The sequence below is a fragment of the Pleurodeles waltl genome, chromosome 7, assembly GCF_031143425.1.
Source record: "Pleurodeles waltl isolate 20211129_DDA chromosome 7, aPleWal1.hap1.20221129, whole genome shotgun sequence".
Taxonomy (NCBI): domain Eukaryota; kingdom Metazoa; phylum Chordata; class Amphibia; order Caudata; family Salamandridae; genus Pleurodeles; species Pleurodeles waltl.
The window spans coordinates 731669861-731689157 of record NC_090446.1 but is presented as its reverse complement, the minus strand read 5'-3'; the positions used below and the strand labels follow the sequence as shown (position 1 = coordinate 731689157).

At 46.4% G+C, this 19297-nt stretch overlaps 1 protein-coding gene across 1 annotated transcript in view; it reads left to right on the top strand.

Moving 5' to 3' along the window:
* The first annotated feature begins 418 nt into the window (after positions 1-418).
* The window catches only part of VDAC1 (voltage dependent anion channel 1), a 116102-nt gene continuing 97223 nt past the window's right edge, over positions 419-19297 (top strand). The window contains exon 1 of the mRNA XM_069199201.1: positions 419-544. The gene's annotated coding sequence lies outside the window, so the exon portion shown is untranslated. The remainder of the gene's footprint in view (positions 545-19297) is intronic.

Below are 19297 nucleotides of genomic sequence, written 5' to 3'. Positions count from 1 at the left end.
CATGTGACTGTTTTGTTCATTGGAAATGTAGTGTTTAAACTTTCACTTGTTTGGCTACTGAAAAAAAAAAATCTTGGCTAGAATGTTAGAATTTTTTCATTTACAGTCCCTGCATTGGTAGGTATGCTGCTTCCTCAATCTGTCCTTGCTCAAATAGGCAATGACTACTCTACATAACGTTCTACAGGCGGAGAAAGAACTGAGAGCTAACTCTTCTGCTAACACAAAGGGATTTGCTCCAGCGGCGAAGAGCAACCGTTTCATCTCATTAACTACCCACTATCACAAACCGCTGTAACTCGCGCGACGTCCATGTTAGGTGTACTAAATGAACGAATGTGCTATTTTTCACCCCCAACATGGCTGTCTTTTTTAATAGATTACTAGCTGTAATGGGAGCCCGCCCCTTTCTACCCTCGTCACTTTGAGACCAAAGGACCCGCCCATTTCTCGCTGCTCTGTCACTCGGCTCCCCGGAAGTCCCACCCCTCTCGAGCTGCTGTCGCTCTTCTCCCGGCCGCAGCTCTACGGCTCTGCAGTTAAGGTAAGGGCGGCCAGTACTGAAGCCGGTGGACCACTGAAACAAATGGGCTTCAAAACCGGGGTCAGTCTCCTCTTAGGCAGGTCGATCATTTTATAGGAATCCTTCGAGATATAAAAGTCCTCCGCGTGCGGCACTGTGACGGGCTTAGACGGAGACCTTCTGATGGGTGCATGGGGGAGGGAGGAGGAGAGATCCTGTGACAGGTGCTCTGCACGTCCCTTGTGTCGCTGTGACCGCATCACCCCTCAGTAAGTCACCGTGGTTTGCCCTTCCCGACACTAATGCCATCGACATCCTTTTGTGCCTCTGGCACTTAATTTCCCAATCACATTCTGTTTCATGACAACATGCCCTTCCATCCCTTCCCAATGTATCATAAGCATGCCCTTGCATTCATCTATGAGCCTTTGTAAAATGTCCTTCCTATCTCTATGTCATGTCATTTGTATGTCCTTCCCATTAATTTGTGTGCTCGTGTGATGCCTTTCCCATCCTTGTATCGCGACATTTCCCTTACAGTCCCCGTGCGTCATATATGTCCTTGCCATTCATTTTTGTGTCCTGGTGACATGACCTTCCCATCTGTCTTTGTGTTACTGTTACATGTGCCCTTCCCAGCCGTGCGTAGTACGCACGCCCTTCCCATCCGTGTGTGTCGTATGCATCACCATTGGTGTGTTTCTGACTTGCCCTTTACGTGTCACTGGGTTGTGGCACTCCCAGCTGTTCCTCGCACGACCCTCACTTGTTACCTGTATGCCATTCTAAGCCTTATTTTTAACCCTTCGCACTATTGCCGTGACCTGCGCTGCCCATCCTCCTCGTGTAACTGAAATCCGTCTCCCATTCCTCTATGTGACACTGAAAATCCCTTTCTGCTTCCTACTCCCTCCCCACCATGCATCGCCGGAAATCAGTTATCCTTTAGAAATAGTACCAATAAAGCAATTCCTGGGCATTCAGGCAAGTGATGCCTAAGTGTTACTTCTTCGGTCATTATTTAACTTGCTGCTTGTTGTTTCACGGGCATCTATTGGTAAACTGTTCCTCATTTGTACATACATTTTATTTCAGCTATGCCGCGCACCATTAAAATGTAATTGCAGTTTGCTCAATGGGTGATTGACGATAGTGAATGCACATTTTGCATACTGTTATATGCCCATTCGTACCAAATAAACTGCATGCACAATGGTATCTGTACATATCCTGCTCTGTCTGCTGACTACCTGGATTCACAGTGGTAGTTATTATCGAAGAACTGGCTCTGGTAATGAGGCCGCTCCCGATGTAATATGAACGAATAACCGGAATTGATGTGTGTACAGTTTTCTACATCCGTGCGTTTTAGCAGTAAAATAGCTCCTGCTGGCTCTGGCAGCATTGCTTCTGGGTCGTGAGCAGGCTGCAGATGTCTGCGCAGCGAGGGCTTTTTCGGTTCTTGGCCCTCCCCATCCCAGTCCTGGAGGTGACCTTATGTAGAGAACGGGCGGCCTAGTCGATTTGACTTCATGCTTCACTGCACGGGCCCTTCCCGATGCGGCTGTCTCGGCGATCACAGCAGACAGACCATCTTCCAAAAGTACAAACCGCAGCCCTTTACAGTAATTCCATCAGATATAACGGGCAGCTCGGATTAAAGGCTACGTTCTCAGCTGTTAAAACGCAAATGTGTTTTATTATCAATGGCTACGCATAGACTTCATGGATATAACATCAGATCTCGCATTTCACTGAGTCTTTTCTTGAATGTATTACATCGTAGTCGCTGAATTTGTTTTAAATATGTCATTTTCAGAAAATGTTGTAGCGCGTGAACACAAATATTACATTGTAATAGTAATTGGGGAAATAACAAAAAACATATTGCACGAGGCAAGGAGACATCGCTGCTGCCGTTTTCTGTGCCTGGTGACTAATGGAGCAGTTACAACCGCCTTGCGTAATGGCAAACCAGTTTCAGTCTGTTTTATTCGGCCTTTTGTAACTGGATTGCAGATCCTTAATACAAATCTGAGCCTACGTATTAATATGTGAGTGGCAGAAGTTGTGTAAGCACTCGAAACAACATAGAAAACCTAATGCAGCAGGGTCAAGTTCTAACGGAACGCCAATAACGCCAGGCACAAGACTCGAGTACTGAATATGCCCTTCTTGTTTTATTTATTTATTTCACTTTGTGCTTACTACAAAATGATCTTACCCTTGAGCAGCCGGGACATAAAAAGATGGGGTTCTGCTTTAAAGGATTTTGCCTGTCCCCGCGTTTATAAGTAACTTGAACAGACGGCGCACCTAGTGAAATGAGTAAATATTTCTTTCAAACTGCCCGAGTAGAGCTGCACGTGCTATAAGTGCTCTCTCTGCCCCCAGGTTGGCTCCATCTGCCCCAGTGGGCCAAATCTAAGAGTGTGCACAACTTCTCACACACAAGGAGGGCTGCTGCGCAATGGCGGAGGGGTGTCTTCCCCCCTGGCTAAGAGCCAGCAGATCAGATTTTTCTTCTGTTGGTTCAGCCAGAAGTGCATGGAGGGACGGGGCTGGGCCACAGGAGGTGGGAGGAGGTGAGAGCCACCTAAATGCGCATGTGTGTTTGGCCAGCTGTCGCATGCCGGCCAAGTATACATGCGCACCTAGGTTTCTCCAACCCGGCTGGGTAACCAGCCGGTCTGGAGATCCTGCACAGACCCCAGGGTTGTGTCTGAGCATCTGTACAAGCCGCTCAGACCAATCCTGACTGCTTTCATGCTAGGTTTTAGCATGAAAGCAGCACAAGGATTGCTGGGGAGCCTGCGCTGTTGTCTCAGTGAATGCTGGGACCCCACATCTTGGGAAGAGGAACGCAGCGGCAGGAGACAGCGGCATCGTGGTGAGGAGTAAGTTTATTTATTTTATATTTTATTTTCACCCCCTCTGTCCCACTGCTCCTCCCCTTGAGATTTGCTGCCGCTGCACACCAGTAGTCGAACTGGGTGGGATCTGATGGGAATGATGTGCTTATACTTTTTAATCTAAGAAAAAAAGTTCCTGTAATTTTGATGAAAAGACAACCACCTGAGGACAGTTTAATTCCAACAGGTGCTTAAGCAGAAGTGTAAGACAGGGAGTCTCCTGTACTATTAAACCAAGGGAGGGGCAGGTACCTAAACAAGCCTTCTTGCCAGGGTGCCTGCTTGCCTGAAAGAAATGTCAATGTGCGCAACATGTTAATCTGCAAATGTAATGGGTGCTTGGAAGCTGGTATTGGCTTTAAATGATGGACTCACTTGAAGCTTCCTGATGTCACTGATTTATTTTTTTGAGTGGTATTTCAAGAGAGATAGTAGCTGAGCTGTGAAGTGTGTGCTTTTAAAGAACAGTTCTAAAAACCTGTACTATATACTGCCTTAGTTTTAATAAAAATCTATATTTTAGAAGCACTTTATTTTTTTAAAAGTTGTGCATTTTATAGCAGCTTATTTTGTACTGTCTAATGAAAGGTTAAAACAATGACTTGCATATTAACAGTGTTTTCTGCCACAGATTGGGACCTTCTAGCTCTAAACAATACACAAGTCAGTATTCTCCACTGCACCAACCAGGATTCAGTTCTACTGCTCTCTGGCTGCTGACAGACCTCTGTAGTGTATTAACTAATAGAGAGAGGGTTCATAATGTATGATAGTGCATTTCCAACTAAAAAAACTTAACTTGCATTTATTTTTCCATTTAAGCTGTGCCTAATTTTATATGTACTTACCCAAAGTTGAAAGAATGAAGAAAGTTGCAGAATATTTTTGTTCTTCGACATGCCTTTGATCCCACCCCCATGCTTACTCACCCCACCCCCATTGCATACAGCACTACAGTTCCCATACTGGCAGTGTACATGCTTTTGCTTATGTAACACGTTTGTTTAGGAAAGGTCTTGGAGCCCACTTAATGCTTACCATTAGTTGGCATCAGTGTCTGTCATCTTTGCAGCCTTGTTAATTGGTCACTGCAAGCCAAATGTAACTTCTGATCCTTTCAGTGGAGCAGAGACCAAGCTCAGATTAATTCAACCTAATCAGTGCCCGCCCGCTGTGCCCCACTTGATTGAGCTACTACATCTTCCCCGCATCTGCTGTGCTTTTTATTTTTTTAAAATTGTTTCTTCCTCCCTTTCACCAGTTTTTCATCGTCCTTGCTTATTGAACCGCGCCCCTTGTTTTCACGCACCATCTCAGGTTTTGCTGGTCTGCATACACAGAGGTTTCTTGTCAGCAGTCTTTGTTTGGTTTCATTAAAGGCATTTTTCTCAGTTTGACATTGGGATGCTTTACGTGAGCAACAGTAACGTTACAAAAGGTCAGATTTATTTATCATGCACGGGTGATGTGCTTAGGATCAAAGGATGTTGAGAGGGCACTGGGAAGTGGCCTTTTCGTCTACTCTTCCTCCTTCTCCCAACCGATCTTCATTTTTCTGGCGTGTACTTGCGTGAAAGAAAGTGTAAAAGAGAAATGAAGAACGAGGCACCTTTTTCTCTTCTCTCTCTTTTTTCTGGGGAGTTTAGTCTTGATTTAGTTTCATTACAGGCAGCACTAAGGTTCCGGAGAAACACCCCTGAAAGTTGCAGATTCTCAGGAGCTATCTTTCCCATCCAATTGCACTGTACAGGCCAGTAATCGGGAGAGGGTTTACTCACAAAAATAACAATGTCATTGCTTTTTGGGACTAAACGGATGAGAGAGAGCTTTATTTGGAGAGACTGGTTAATAGAAAGGGGATCTCTGATATTAACCTTTTAATTTACTGAGTTTGCTTTCTAAACATGTGCCAGTATTCATGCACGGGTACATGATCTTTTGTGCCTTCGGGCTAAGTGCCAAATGTTGTAAAGCAAATCAATTTTTTGTCTTTGTTGCCTATTTAGAGGAATTGTTGCAACGAAAGTAAGGAAGAAAGCACCTGTAATTGCTGCAGCCTCGTGTGCTTAGTGTTTTCACTTTTATGGAATTCAATGTGACCATCTAAATAAGATTGCTCTGCTGTCGCGCCTACATAATTTCTAATTAATCGGCCCTTTGCCGTTTGTTTAACAGGGTGCTGGTATTTTATAACCTCTTGTCCCAGCTGAGTTTGTAAAACTGCGAAGTGCAGCCAATTTCTTGTAATTGGTTTTATGACAATTCTTTTAATGCTGAGCTCATACAACTTGTTCACAATTATTGAACATCACCGGGGACCTTAATGTTAAGTTCTAAGGTGATTAGTCTGAAAAGGTTCGAGTCTGCTGTCTTTGTTGTCAGGTGTGTTAGATTCCATGCTGGCAAGGTTCATGGAAATGATACGTCTTAATGTGTTCCCACCATTTTTATTGTTTATATTAATTAATGGTTTCAATTGGCACTTTTACGGCAAACATTAAACAGATCTCTCGGTGAGCACTTGCAATGTAGTTATTAACCGTCTCCTTCCTGTCACTCATTTGGACCTCTTCGTTTACTGTATGTTGCCAGTTGCGAGGTCTTCCTCGTTTTTTTTTTTCTTCTAAAGGACATCGTCTATGCAGTGGCGACTGGCAGCTTTGGGAGGGGGGGGGGCGGGCGGGACACACACAGAGACACACACACTCATCCATTAACAACTCATTCCATTCAAACATGCACGCACGCACTAAACATTCATTTTACAAGATCACACACATTAATTCTTTCACACACACACGCACATCCATTAATAACACTCAAACATGCATTCGCGCACCAAACATACAATGTCAAACATAACACACATACACACACACTTACCTTTAGCCTCCAGGTCCCAGGAGGGTTGGGACTGCTGCCTTCCCTCATTGGCTGACCTGAGGTCAGCCAATGAGGGAAGGCAGCAGTCTCAGCCTCGTCACAGAGTGGGATGGGGTCAGTGAGACTGCTGACCCCACCCCACTCTGTGACGAAGTGTCATTGATTGACACTCGCCCTGGGCGCGTCAGGGCTTAAACTGAAGCGCCCAGGGAGAGTGTCAATTGGTGACGCTTTCCTCGTCACCCAGGGGAGGGCCTCGAGGCACCTTTGCTGGGACGAGGAGGTCACGCCCATAGGAGCTGTGATCTCCTCAGCCCAGCAAAGTTCAGCTCAGGCAGCCAGGAGTCTGCACAAATCGCGCATGTCTTCTCCTGGCTGCCTGACCTGAGCATGAAGAGTGTCTGCCAGGCTGACCTTTGTTCGGCCTGACAGACACTCTTCATGGGGTGGGGGGGCGTGGCCCCTCCACCCTAAAGGACGGGCCGCCACTGCGTCTATGATTTCTCAAGCTATCAGTCTTGTGTGTCCGTAGGGCAGTGTTGCTCCTTAAAAGGCTGATGGTGTTTTGGTGATTGGATTGCTAAAGGAGAACTATACTAACAAAATGACTGTTTACAAGGCGTGTCACTGAGTTAACCATTAACTGTGTTGGTGCTTAATTTGTAAATAAAAACGTGCAGGTGCCCAAAGCCCCCCTCTTAAACACGGGACTGCTGCAATTAAGTGTGGGGACCCGGAATACTGAGGCAGCGTAATCCTGAAGCCATCTCGGGCCTCTTTAATCCATATAAAGCAACTTCCTGCCCTTTCGGCTCACTTCTGCAGCTTTCTGCTTTTTCCCTTTGTGACTCTTTTTTGTTTTACCCTTCCTCTGTCTTTCCCAAATGTGTCTTTTGCTCGCAGTAAATGCTTGAGGCAGAAGAATAAGCCCCGGCCCTCAAAAATAGGTGCCGGTGCTCAGCACCGGAAACAACAAGCACAAATTAAGCACTGAACTGCGTGTATCTGATGTTGCTCGACATAAATTCGTGGCAGGGCCTGGTAAGACTTCCTTCCAATGTTGTAGATTCAGTCCCATTACATTTAAATGCAGTACCACATTGGCAAAGCCAATACGTCAGCACTCGCCTACTAAATGCTTTTTTTTTTTTCCCATGCACTTCGCCCAGTGTCTCACATGCAGGTAGAATCTCATCGACTGTTTCAAACACTTTTCCACACCCTTCCTGTAGGAAGATTGGCCTGTGATAGGCTAGTTAGTTTAATGCAATGACGCTACAGACTGGTCCTGTGTCTTGGAGGTTACAGAGAAACATACTGTCGGGGAACAGAAGCGTGGTGGCAGGAGAGACCATTTCCATTTCTGGTGAGTATGAAGTTTGCGGGGAGCCTTTTAGTGTCTTGTCCTCAGCAGAAATGAAGAAGGGATGGATGCAGGACAGGCAGGTATTTCTTTTTAAGCAAAGGAAGAGGTAGAGGTGTGATTGAGAGAAGTAAGGACACGATTTGTTACTTGAGGCCGTATGTACCAAATCATTTTCCCATTGACACAGAATGGGTAAAACCCTTTGATACATCTGGCCGTTTGTTTCCAATTGTGACAAGTATATTTTGATAGCTAATAAGATTCACCACCCCTCCCCCATAGAGAGTTTGTGTATAAAGTGCCATTTACAGATTTGACTCCCTAATGTGTTAATTAAACTTTTCATCCTTCTGAGGTCGTTGACATGAGCTCTATTGAGAGGAATAATAACACCTACTGCGTCTGTGCTTAATATCTTCGTTTGTTAGATATGGTAACTACCATGGTTTTTTTTCGAGTTAAAAAAAATAATCCCTTCAGTGAGGAGCTAGAGCAGACCACCTGCTGTATGCAGTATATCTGTTGTGTTTCAGTGCAAGGCCTTGACTGCACCTAATACCACCTTGTTTCAGGTGAGATTGAACCATCCAAAGATACAAGCTATAAAAGCTCCTGGGGAATTGGGCTTACCAATAATTTAAGGTAAGAGCCATGGCCAAAGGGAGCAAGAGTTTTGACATTGTTTACTGACTGGACCGGCACACAACTTTTTGTATTGGCAGGCAGCTGCTTTGTGAAAGGCAGTTTGTTAAATACGGTGGCTTTTTTATTTTTAGAGGGAGAGTACCTGCACTTCTCAAGATAAACCTAATACTTTTAATTGGATAGTACCGGCACTTCTCAGAAACAATTAGGTACTCTGCTACAGAATACCTGCACTTCTATTTTTCCATTTCAAGCACTGGTGGCTAGCGTAGCTAAAAGGAGTTGACCTCTGCGTCCATCCTCGATGGGGCAGCTTAAAAGAGAATCGCACTATCAGTAACTTGGTCACTCTGTCTTCAAAGAGAAGATACTTTATTGTACTCCAGATCCTGGTGCCGCACATTACATTTTTTTGCGATTATTTAACATCCATTTCTCTCTATTGTGGACCAGGCAAATCTAGCATTTCTGTGCTGGCTTTCTAAGCTGTAGTAGTTAATCAAGACCCTTACTGTAATCGAATTGGTCCACTGCGAGCTGTTGTGTGTTTTCCCCTGAAGTGACTTGCGACTGCAGTAAGTTCTGTTGTCTTCTGGCCACAGTTTAATTTCTGTGTTTGTAGCTTTCCTTTGTGTTGCTGTGTACGTACGCAGGCACGCAGCATCAAATATGGTCCTCACTACGAGAGTAGGGCTGGTGATTGTTGTGCATTGTACCCATACTGCCATCCAACAGTGATTTATGCAGCGTGGAATAAGCTTTGTCTTTGTAGTCTAACTTGACTTAGTGAGGACGTGCTGCAAATTGATAATGATAGTATTAGAAAAAGAAAATCATGTTTATTTCTGCAGCATGGGACACCAAGTACAGTACTGTAGTTAAAGGCAAATTGCTGACCTCCGACTATTCAGGAATGATGCCAAAATGCACGCACTATTGTTTTAAAACAGGTCTAGGGATTTCTATACATAATCAGAATTTCAGGACAGCTAACTCTAAAGGAGCAAATACGAAAAATAACTAGGCTGGCGACATTTGTTGCCATCTGCGATATGGTTTTTACAGGCCCATTATATGTTTAGTTACTCGGAATGAAAACCAGTGGATTAAGTGGCCTTGCCTGACCTCCCAGACCATCGGGACACAGCAGCAGCTAGTGAGTTGTGTAGGAAAGTACCCTCTTCTTGGCATGGTTACCCCCACTTTTTGCCTGCTATAAGTGGGTTTTGACTGTGTTCACTGGAATCCTGCTAACCAGGACCCCAGTGACTGTGCTCCCTCACTCTAAATATGGTTGCTTAGGACTTAGCACATCCCACATTTGGCATACTGGTGCCCCCACGTAAGTCCCTAGTATATGGTACCTAGGGCATTGAGGCACCAGGGGTTTCCCATGGGCTGCAGCATGCATTATGTCACCCATTGGAGCCCATGCAAAATGTGTCTGCAGGCCTGCCATTGCAGCCTGCGTGAAAAGGTGCACGCACCCTTTCACTACAGGTCACTGCACCAGGTCGCTGTAAGCCACCTCATTGGCAGGACCTCTTAGCCGAGAGGGCAGGGTGCAAGTACCGGTGTGTGAGCAGGGGTGCCCCTACGAACTCCAGCCCCGTTTTCCTGGCCTTTGTAAGTGCGGAGAAGCCATTTTACCCGTGTACTGGACACGTCACTACCAGTGTCCAACTCCGAACCTGGGCATGTTTAGTATCAAACATGTCGGAATTATACCCCAGTACTGTTGCCAGTATTTGTTGCATGATTACATGCATTCTGGGGGCTCCTTAGAGGACCCCCATCATTGCTCCTATCAGTCTTCTGGGGTTTTCCGGGCAGCCCGCGCTACTGCCTCCCCACAGACAGGTTTCTGCCCTCCTGCTGCTTAGCCAGCTCAAGCAGAGGAAGGCAGAACAAAGGATTTCCTTTGAGAGAGGCAGGCAACACCCTCTCCCTTTGGAAATAGGTGTTGCGTGGCTTCGGAGTACTAGCCTCCCCAAGCCACTGGTATGCTCTGAAGGGCATATTTGGTGCCCTCCTTGTATAAACCAGTTCGTACCAGTCAAGGGACCCCGGGTCCCTTCTCTGACACGAAACTGGATAATGGAAAGGGGAGTAACCACTCCCCTGTGTTTCACCACCCCAGGGTTGGTGCCAAGTGATCCTCTAGGTGGCCACTTGATTCTGCCATCTTGAATCCAAGGTGGACAGAGGCCCCTGGGAACATCTGAGTGGCCAGGTCAGGCAGGTGATGTCACAGCCCCCTCATGATAGGTGGTCACCCTGCTAGGTGAGCAGTCCCCCTTCCTGGGCTATTTAGGGTCTGCCTATGGGGTGGGTCTTCAGAGTCGACGTGCAAGATTCCAGCAGGAATCCTCTGCATTGTTTACTTCATTTTATGGCCACTGGGACTGCAACGGGACCCTCCAGGAACCAACAATCCACAACCCCAGCGACGATTCTGCTTTGCAACATTGTTTCTCTGGCTCCTTCCAGCAACTGCAACATTTCCCTGGCTGTGCATCCTCTGAGGGCAACAAGTCTTCAGCCTGCACAAGAAGCAAGAAGAAATCTCCCTTGGAGTTAAGGAGTCACTCCCCTGCATCTGCAGGCACCAACTGCAACAACGACCAGTTGCATGGACCCTCTCTTCTCTGGAACGGTGGGGATCCTGCATCACAGGTGGTGGTCTGGAGTGGTCCTCTTGTTCCTCTCTACCAGCTGCCTATCTTGGCAGACGGTAAGCCCTTGCCTCTCCTTGCAGGACAGTAACCCTTTGCACCACAACTCTTGCAGCTTCCAAGGCCTGTTGGCTCTTCTTCCAAGGGATCTTCAGGCTACGTGTAGCCCTGGCTTCCAGCACTCTTCCCTGCAAAGCACAGTCTTCTGCCTGCTGCTCCAGCAACGCAGGACTCCTCTCCAGGTGGGCTGAGTGGGCCTCACTGCGACCCCTGTGCCTGCTGCCTGTGAACTGTCTGTGGGGGCTGCATCCTCCTCTTCAGACTCTCCTCACTGCTGAGGGTCACATCGGACTCTCTTCCTTGGGTTGAGTCCCCCTGGACCTTCCCGGTCCCCGGCAGCTCTGCAACTCTTCATCTGCACCTCTTGCCTCTGCCAAGCCTTGTTGGTGGTTTTTCCACACCACTGACTGACTGCAACTCTTCTTCTGACGTGGGACATCGTCTGCATCACTTCTGGGACTCTTCTCCTGTTCTACATAGCTGACTCCTGGTCTTCACCGTTGACCTAGTCCTACACCTCCAGGAGGGTGGGTAGTGGCTCCTGCCCCAACCATAACTCCAACTCGAACTGAACTTGGTCCCCTTCTTTTGCAGGTCCTCTTCTGTCAGGATCCACCTTTTGTTCCTTCCAGTCTTGCTTGGGTCTTGCACAGTCCTTTTCCAAAGGCTACCTGTGGGTTTGGGGAAAGAACAGGTACGTACCTCTTCTCTCCTGGTCGCTGGGGAGGGGGGGGGACCCTAGTAATTACCTTTTGGGGTTCCTAGTTCCACTTCCTTTGGTGGGGGACTGCCTTTTGCATTCCATACTTAGTCTATGGTTTGGTTTCCCCCTAGGGCCCTCACTATTTTCTATTGTTTTACTGTTTACTTTTGCTTTCTATGCTAATTACTGATTTCAAATGTTTATATAATAGTATGTTTACTCACCTCCGAGTGGTGTATTGCTTATACAGTATTTTAGTATTTGTGTTACCATAATAAAGTACCTTTATTTTTGTAAAACTGTGTGGTTCTTTCATATGTGTAAGTGCTGTGTGACTTTAGTGGTATTGCATAAGCTTTGCATGTCTCCTGGATAAGTCTAGGCGGCTCATCCACAGCTACCTCTAGAGAGCCCTGGCTTCCTAGACACTGCCTACACCTAACTAATAGGGAATACCTGGACCTGGTATAAGGTGATAACACCGTAGGTGCTCACCACACACCAGAACAGCTTCCTACAAGTTGGAGTTGAATGTTTTCATAGAGTAAAGGGAAGGGCAAATGAAGGTAATATCCCACAGCCGTACCAGATCTGATGGCAATGGAATCGAATACACACAAGTCCTCGTTTGTTTTCATAGTCAAGTGAGGCATGTGCCTGAGGTGGTTGGAACAGCCCCCGGACCGGGTGGCAGCAGCCCAGTTGCAGCCTAACTCTGTTCTTCTTCTTTTTTTTTTTTTTTTAACTGCAGTACTCTTTAAGTGAGGCATTTGATTCTAATGATTTAAACTCCAGACCTGGTGTAATAGAACACTGGTTTTCAGATATCCCAAAAATCATGGAACCAGAGTTATTTTGAACCTTTGACAAAGTTTCTATCTGTTGTAAAAGCAACAGCTATTTTGAAAAATGCTTGTTTCAATTTGATTGAAGCATTGTTTACAAAGTTCCATTACCTTGTTTGTTATTAGTTTATAGACACAGATACAGATTGTTTATAACCAGAGATTTATGAGATGGAGTACCTGGCCAGTGAATGATTTTGTATTTTTAAGGTCTATGTAGCATTGTAATATCATTCTTGGACACGCTTTTTCTGTGTCATAAATAATAAAGAAATAATGTACCTAGTTTCACATTACATTCACTGTATTAATTTCCTTTTTTGATATTAAACGGCTTAGCTAATCGACCCATTGATGACCAGCCCTTTAGTCAAAATCACTGGAGGTGAAGTCCTACAGGCAGTTGTGTATGTCCTAATATCTGATTAGTTTCATTTTTTTTGGTGAAAAAAAAACTAAGTATCCACTAGATCACTGCCTAAGTCGAGACGTGAGCATTCATTGTTGGGATGCAAAAGTCCTCAACATGGTAATCAATGTTTACCCCTGCCTTGAGTACTAATTCTGATTTTTGTTGTCATAGGCAAACACAAATCATGCATGTGGGTCATGACCTGTCTCGTAGAGTGCAGTCTTGTTGGACCAGGAGGAACGCCAAAAGAGCTACCCTTCTAGTGTTGAAAGGCTACTGCCTTCACCAAGAGCTAAGCAGCACGAGCATGATTGTGATCACTAGGAGTGAACAGGTCCTTTGTGACCTCTCACTGGGGTGAGGCCTACAGGCTCCCTCGCCTTTTAAAAGTTCAGCTTTTTTGTGCTTATCTCACTCTTGGAGTTCATCAGTTAGATGTAAAGTATTGCACAGTGCAGTAATAGTGAATCTGCGCTGGCTGTATGTGTGATGAGGACAGGTACAGTCCAGCGATAAAGCAGTGCGGGGCAATGCGTGAATGGTAAATTCATGTGTTGGGTGTATGTAGACTAGAGAGCAGTACATTACATAAAAGATGTAGTACTGTTAAGTGTGTGTGCAGTGGAAGCATGTTCTAGGTGTATGTGTGCTTGCAAGAAGTACAGTACATGAAAGGTGAAGTGTTGTGCTGTGCACGCATGATGAATGCATGTGCTAGCCCTGGATGTGTTTTCAGTTAGCACACCATGGCACAATACAGAAAGTATGCAGTGCTGAGAAGTAAAGACAGAGTGATTGTGTATGTTGAATGTATTTGTGCTTGCAGTGGAACAATACATGGAGGTGACAGTATTGAACAATGTGTGCTGTGTATATACACTGAGTGCGAGTGCCTGCAATGGCACGCTCTATGGAGGACAGTGGGTTCAGTTTTGGGAGCCCCAGGCCTGCAGGGTTGAGAGGAGTAGAGGAATTCCACCTCCCCCCCCCCCCCCCCCCCCCACCATTCACAGATTTGTGTAATGCTGCATTCTGTGAGCTGGGTAGGACACACTGGATAAGGGAGAGAGTGAGACTTCCCCTGTATTCTTCAAAGGATTCTCTTTGATTCAGTGAGAGAGCACAAGGAAAGAGTCTATACACATATCAGGAAGGAGTGAAGGCTGATAAGGGAAATTATAAAGATTAGGGCTGGGGTCCTGGGCTTAACATGTTGACGCACATATCCCTATGGCTGAAATCCTGGTGTGAACTCTAATCACTCCCATGGCCTGTGTTGTGGGACTGTCAGATTCAGAGTCTCTCCTTCTGTGACAGACTGCTATCCAAGGGGGAAAATAAAGTTGTACACTTAAAAAGAAGCTAAGCTTCAACATAAAACTTCAAAGACCCAGACCCTAAATCACATTTGTTGTCTAGAAAGGGACTATAAAAAAAGGGTAGGTTGAGACCACAAAATGTGTCCTCTGCCAAGCAGCCAGACGGGCTGTGTGGTGAAGAGAAGCCCTGCAAGACTTCTGTCTGTGACCAGGACTGTCGGCCATGTCTGTTGGTCAATGTCTGCTAGTCTCCCGGGTGGATGAGAGGGGCATCACTGAGGGAAACCAAGATCACCTGCTCTGGAGGGAGAGTTTCTGCTGCCTGCCAAGACCAGTGTTCCCTATGTGGAAGAGAAGAGCATTAGTCAGAGTGAGGTCGAGTGGAGAGCCCTTTCACGAGGACTCCCGGTGTGAGGCAACATCAGTTGCACTATGCAGAATCAGGTTGGTGAACGTTGTGTGTGCCAAGAGAGGGCTTCCGTGAAAATAATCATGAGCTGTATGCTTTGAAAGGAAAGTGAAACCCATACCACATTGGTGCGGTGAGTGGACTTTGCCTTTGTGGGGGGGTCACGTGGTATAAACTGCTGTGCAGAGGAGACCGACGCCTTGTTAGAAGGTACCACGACAACCCTGTGTGGTGGGAAGCGTTGCAGGTACCAAGTGAGCTGCAAAGTTCGGGCTGCCACCCAGGGAAAGAAATGGTTGCAGCCTGTGGGTCAAAATAGTCACTGAGAACTGCCCCGACCTGTCCTATGGGCTCAAGAGGATATCAGGTGTGCCTCATGCCATCCCTTGGACCAGATCGGGAGCACTGGGATCAAACCCCTTTTGCTGAAAGAGCACACTGAGTTTACTTTGCAGAACGAAGCACAAGAGCACCTCCAGCTCAGGGAGAGCTTGCGCCTGCTGGGTGCTGCTGTGATCCTGCATGCAGCTTGACTCAACTGATCAGGACAAGAGCATTTCCAGTGTCTGCAGTCGGGGCACCCACTGAGATGCTGAACTCTTCTTTGAAGCTGCAGTGGGTAAGGCTTGTTAAGGGCCTACTGGGCCACAGTGACTTACTGTTATAGGTGATGCTGCATTAAAAACACTTTGGACTACTTTGTTAAAGTAGGAGTGGACTGTAGAGTAAGACCTCCTAGTGAGCATTTTCGTGATGCAGCCACCAGCGAATGGGGAATAACCCCATGACATTATGAGGAGCGAGTGGGACATGGATTTGCCAGTGAAACGCTAGAGCCCTGACCTCAAAAGGATTGATATTGCTTATGAATGTCATAATGCATCTTTGAATGTATGGAGTTACAAATAAAATACTTATTCTTAATATTAAAATAAGTATTTTGACTGGACATTGATTTATTGACACTGCTGTGCACTCTGAGTTATTGTGAGAAAGTAGCCTCTTTCTAGCCTTGTTACCCCCACTTTTGGCCTGTTTGTGAGTGTATGTCAGGGTGTTTTCACTGTCTCACTGGGATCCTGCTAGCCAGGGCCCAGTGCTCATAGTGAAAACCCTATGTTTTCAGTATGTTTGTTATGTGTCACTGGGACCCTGCTAGTCAGGACCCCAGTGCTCATAAGTTTGTGGCCTATATGTATGTGTTCCCTGTGTGGTGCCTAACTGTCTCACTGAGGCTCTGCTAACCAGAACCTCAGTGGTTATGCTCTCTCATTTCTTTCAAATTGTCACTAACAGGCTAGTGACCAATTTTACCAATTTACATTGGCTTACTGGAACACCCTTATAATTCCCTAGTATATGGTACTGAGGTACCCAGGGTATTGGGGTTCCAGGAGATCCCTATGGGCTGCAGCATTTCTTTTGCCACCCATAGGGAGCTGTGACAATTCTTACACAGGCCTGCCACTGCAGCCTGAGTGAAATAACGTCCACGTTATTTCACAGCCATTTTACACTGCACTTAAGTAACTTATAAGTCACCTATATGTCTAACCTTTACCTGGTAAAGGTTAGGTGCAAAGTTACTTAGTGTGAGGGCACCCTGGCACTAGCCAAGGTGCCCCCACATTGTTCAGGGCCAATTCCCCAGACTTTGTGAGTGCGGGGACACCATTACACGCGTGCACTACATATAGGTCACTACCTATATGTAGCTTCACAATGGTAATTCCGAATATGGCCATGTAACATGTCTATGATCATGGAATTGCCCCCTCTATGCCATCCTGGCATAGTTGGCACAATCCCATGATCCCAGTGGTCTGTAGCACAGACCCTGGTACTGCCAAACTGCCTTTCCCGGGGATTCACTGCAGCTGCTGCTGCCAACCCCTCAGACAGGTTTCTGCCCTCCTGGGGTCCAGCCAGGCTTGGCCCAGGATGGCAGAACAAAGGACTTCCTCTGAGAGAGGGTGTTACACCCTCTCCCTTTGGAAAATGGTGTGAAGGCAGGGGAGGAGTAGCCTCCCCCAGCCTCTGGAAATGCTTTCATGGGCACACATGGTGCCCATTTCTGCATAAGCCAGTCTACACCGGTTCAGGGACCCCTTAGCCCTGCTCTGGCGCGAAACTGGACAAAGGAAAGGGGAGTGACCACTCCCCTGACCTGTACCTCCCCTGGGAGGTGCCCAGAGCTCCTCCAGTGTGCTCCAGACCTCTGCCATCTTGGAAACAGAGGTGCTGCTGGCACACTGGACTGCTCTGAGTGGCCAGTGCTAGCAGGTGACGTCAGAGACTCCTTCTGATAGGCTCCTTCAAGTGTTGCTAGCCTATCCTCTCTCCTAGCTAGCCAAACCCTCTTTTCTGGCTATTTAGGGTCTCTGTCTCTGGGGATTCTTTAGATAACGAATGCAAGAGCTCATCCGAGTTCCTCTGCATCTCTCTCTTCACCTTCTGCCAAGGAATCGACTGCTGACCGCGCTGGAAGCCTGCAAAACTGCAACAAAGTAGCGAAGACGACTACTGCAACTCTGTAACGCTGATCCTGCCGCCTTCTCGACTGTTTTCCTGGTGGTGCATGCTGTGGTGGTAGTCTGCCTCCTCTCTGCACTAGAAGCTCCGAAGAAATCTCCTGTGGGTCGACGGAATCGTCCCCCTCTGTCCCCAGACGCAATTGGCGACATCCTGGTCCCTCCTGGGCCACAGCAGCATCCAAAAACCCTAAACGCACGATTTGCAGCTAGCAAGGCTTGTTGGCGGTCGTTCTTCAGGAAAACACTTCTTCACGACTCTCCACGGCGTGGGGGATCCATCCTCCAAAGGGGAAGTCTCTAGCCCTTGTCGTTCCTGCAGAACCTTCAGCTTCTACTGTCCAGTAGCAGGTTCTTTGCATCCACAGCTGGCATTTCCTGGGCATCTGCCCATCTCCGACTTGCTTGTGACTTTTGGACTTGGTCCCCTTGTTCCACAGGTACCCTCGACTGGAAATCCATCGTTGTTGCATTGCTGGTTTGTGTCTTTCCTGCAGAATTCCCCTATCACGACTTCTATGTCCTTTGGGGAACTTTAGTGCACTTTGCACTCACTTCTCAGGGTCTTGGGGTGGGCTATTTTTCTAACCATTACTATTTTCTAATAGTCCCAGCGACCCTCTACAAGGTCACATAGGTTTGGGGTCCATTCGTGGTTCGCATTCCCCTTCTAGAGTATATGGTTTGTGTTGCCCCTATCCCTATGTGTCCCCATTGCATCCTATTGTAACTATATATTGTTTGCACTGTTTTCTAAGACCATTACTGCATATTTTGGTATTGTGTACATATATCTTGTGTGTATTTGCTCTCCTCATACTGAGGGTACTCACTGAGATACTTTTGGCATATTGTCATAAAAATAAAGTACCTTTATTTTTAGTATATCTGTGTATTGTGTTTTCTTATGATATTGTGCATATGACACTAGTGGTACTGTAGGAGCTTCACTCGTCTCCTAGTTCAGCCTACGCTGCTCTGCTAAGCTACCTTTTCTATCAGCCTAAGCTGCTAGACACCACTATACACTAATAAGGGATACCTGGGCCTGGTGCAAGGTGTAAGTACCCCTTGGTACTCACTACAAGCCAGTCCAGTCTCCTACAGTTATGAGTGGTTTGTGCTCACTAATCGGTATCTATCCCCACCCCGCACACCCTGCAAGAGCCTTGAAGTGCCCAGCCATAGCTAATACTGAGAGTCAAGTACAGAAGGTGTGTTTGACCCAGTTTCTCAGGATCCATCGTATGTCAGGCCCGGGGACATAAGGAGTAAAATGCCTCAACCACCGCAGTTGGGCCCAGTGTCCCCTGTGTACCCAGTGCCCCTCTGAAAGGGTCCTAACACTCAAGGTTTTATAACCCACTAGAACTGTACATGTCTTTTTCCAGCTATTTGCTTTATCATGCATATATGCGGTTCAGCACATTAAAGCCAGACTTACTGGCTTTGCAGTTTTGGAACAATTGAGCAAAAAAGAATTGCACTCTGTATAGGAAATATACAGAAGAAAAACTATTGAATTGGGTTAGCATGGCCATGGTACTTTTCAGATGTAAATTAGTTCCTAATGCATTCCAATGGAATCACTTTGTGGAAGGTGCAAGGATGCTGCAAACAGCCAATAGCACGAGGTGAAAGAATACTCCTCTTGGTAAAGCTCACTCTGTATATAGGAGACAGCTGTGTGCACATTACTTCATAGACCTAATCCTTGTTCAAGATTGGATGTCTGTTATGCCAATCTCAGTTGTGTTGCTTTCCTCCATTTTTGTTTGACCCTCCTACAGTAGATTTTTTTGTTTCAATGTTAAACAACACCAGTTTGCTTCATTTAAGTGCCCGCATGAATGGGAAGATTCTAGGCCCGGGCAAAATCTAAATTGCGCTGGTGTAATTTGTATAATTTTGTGAATTTCGTGTTGCCAAATTTTCAAAATGTTCCTTTTGTGCCACATCACATATTCACAGCCATCGTTTACAGTGAACAAGTGGGAATAATTCAGATAGTCAC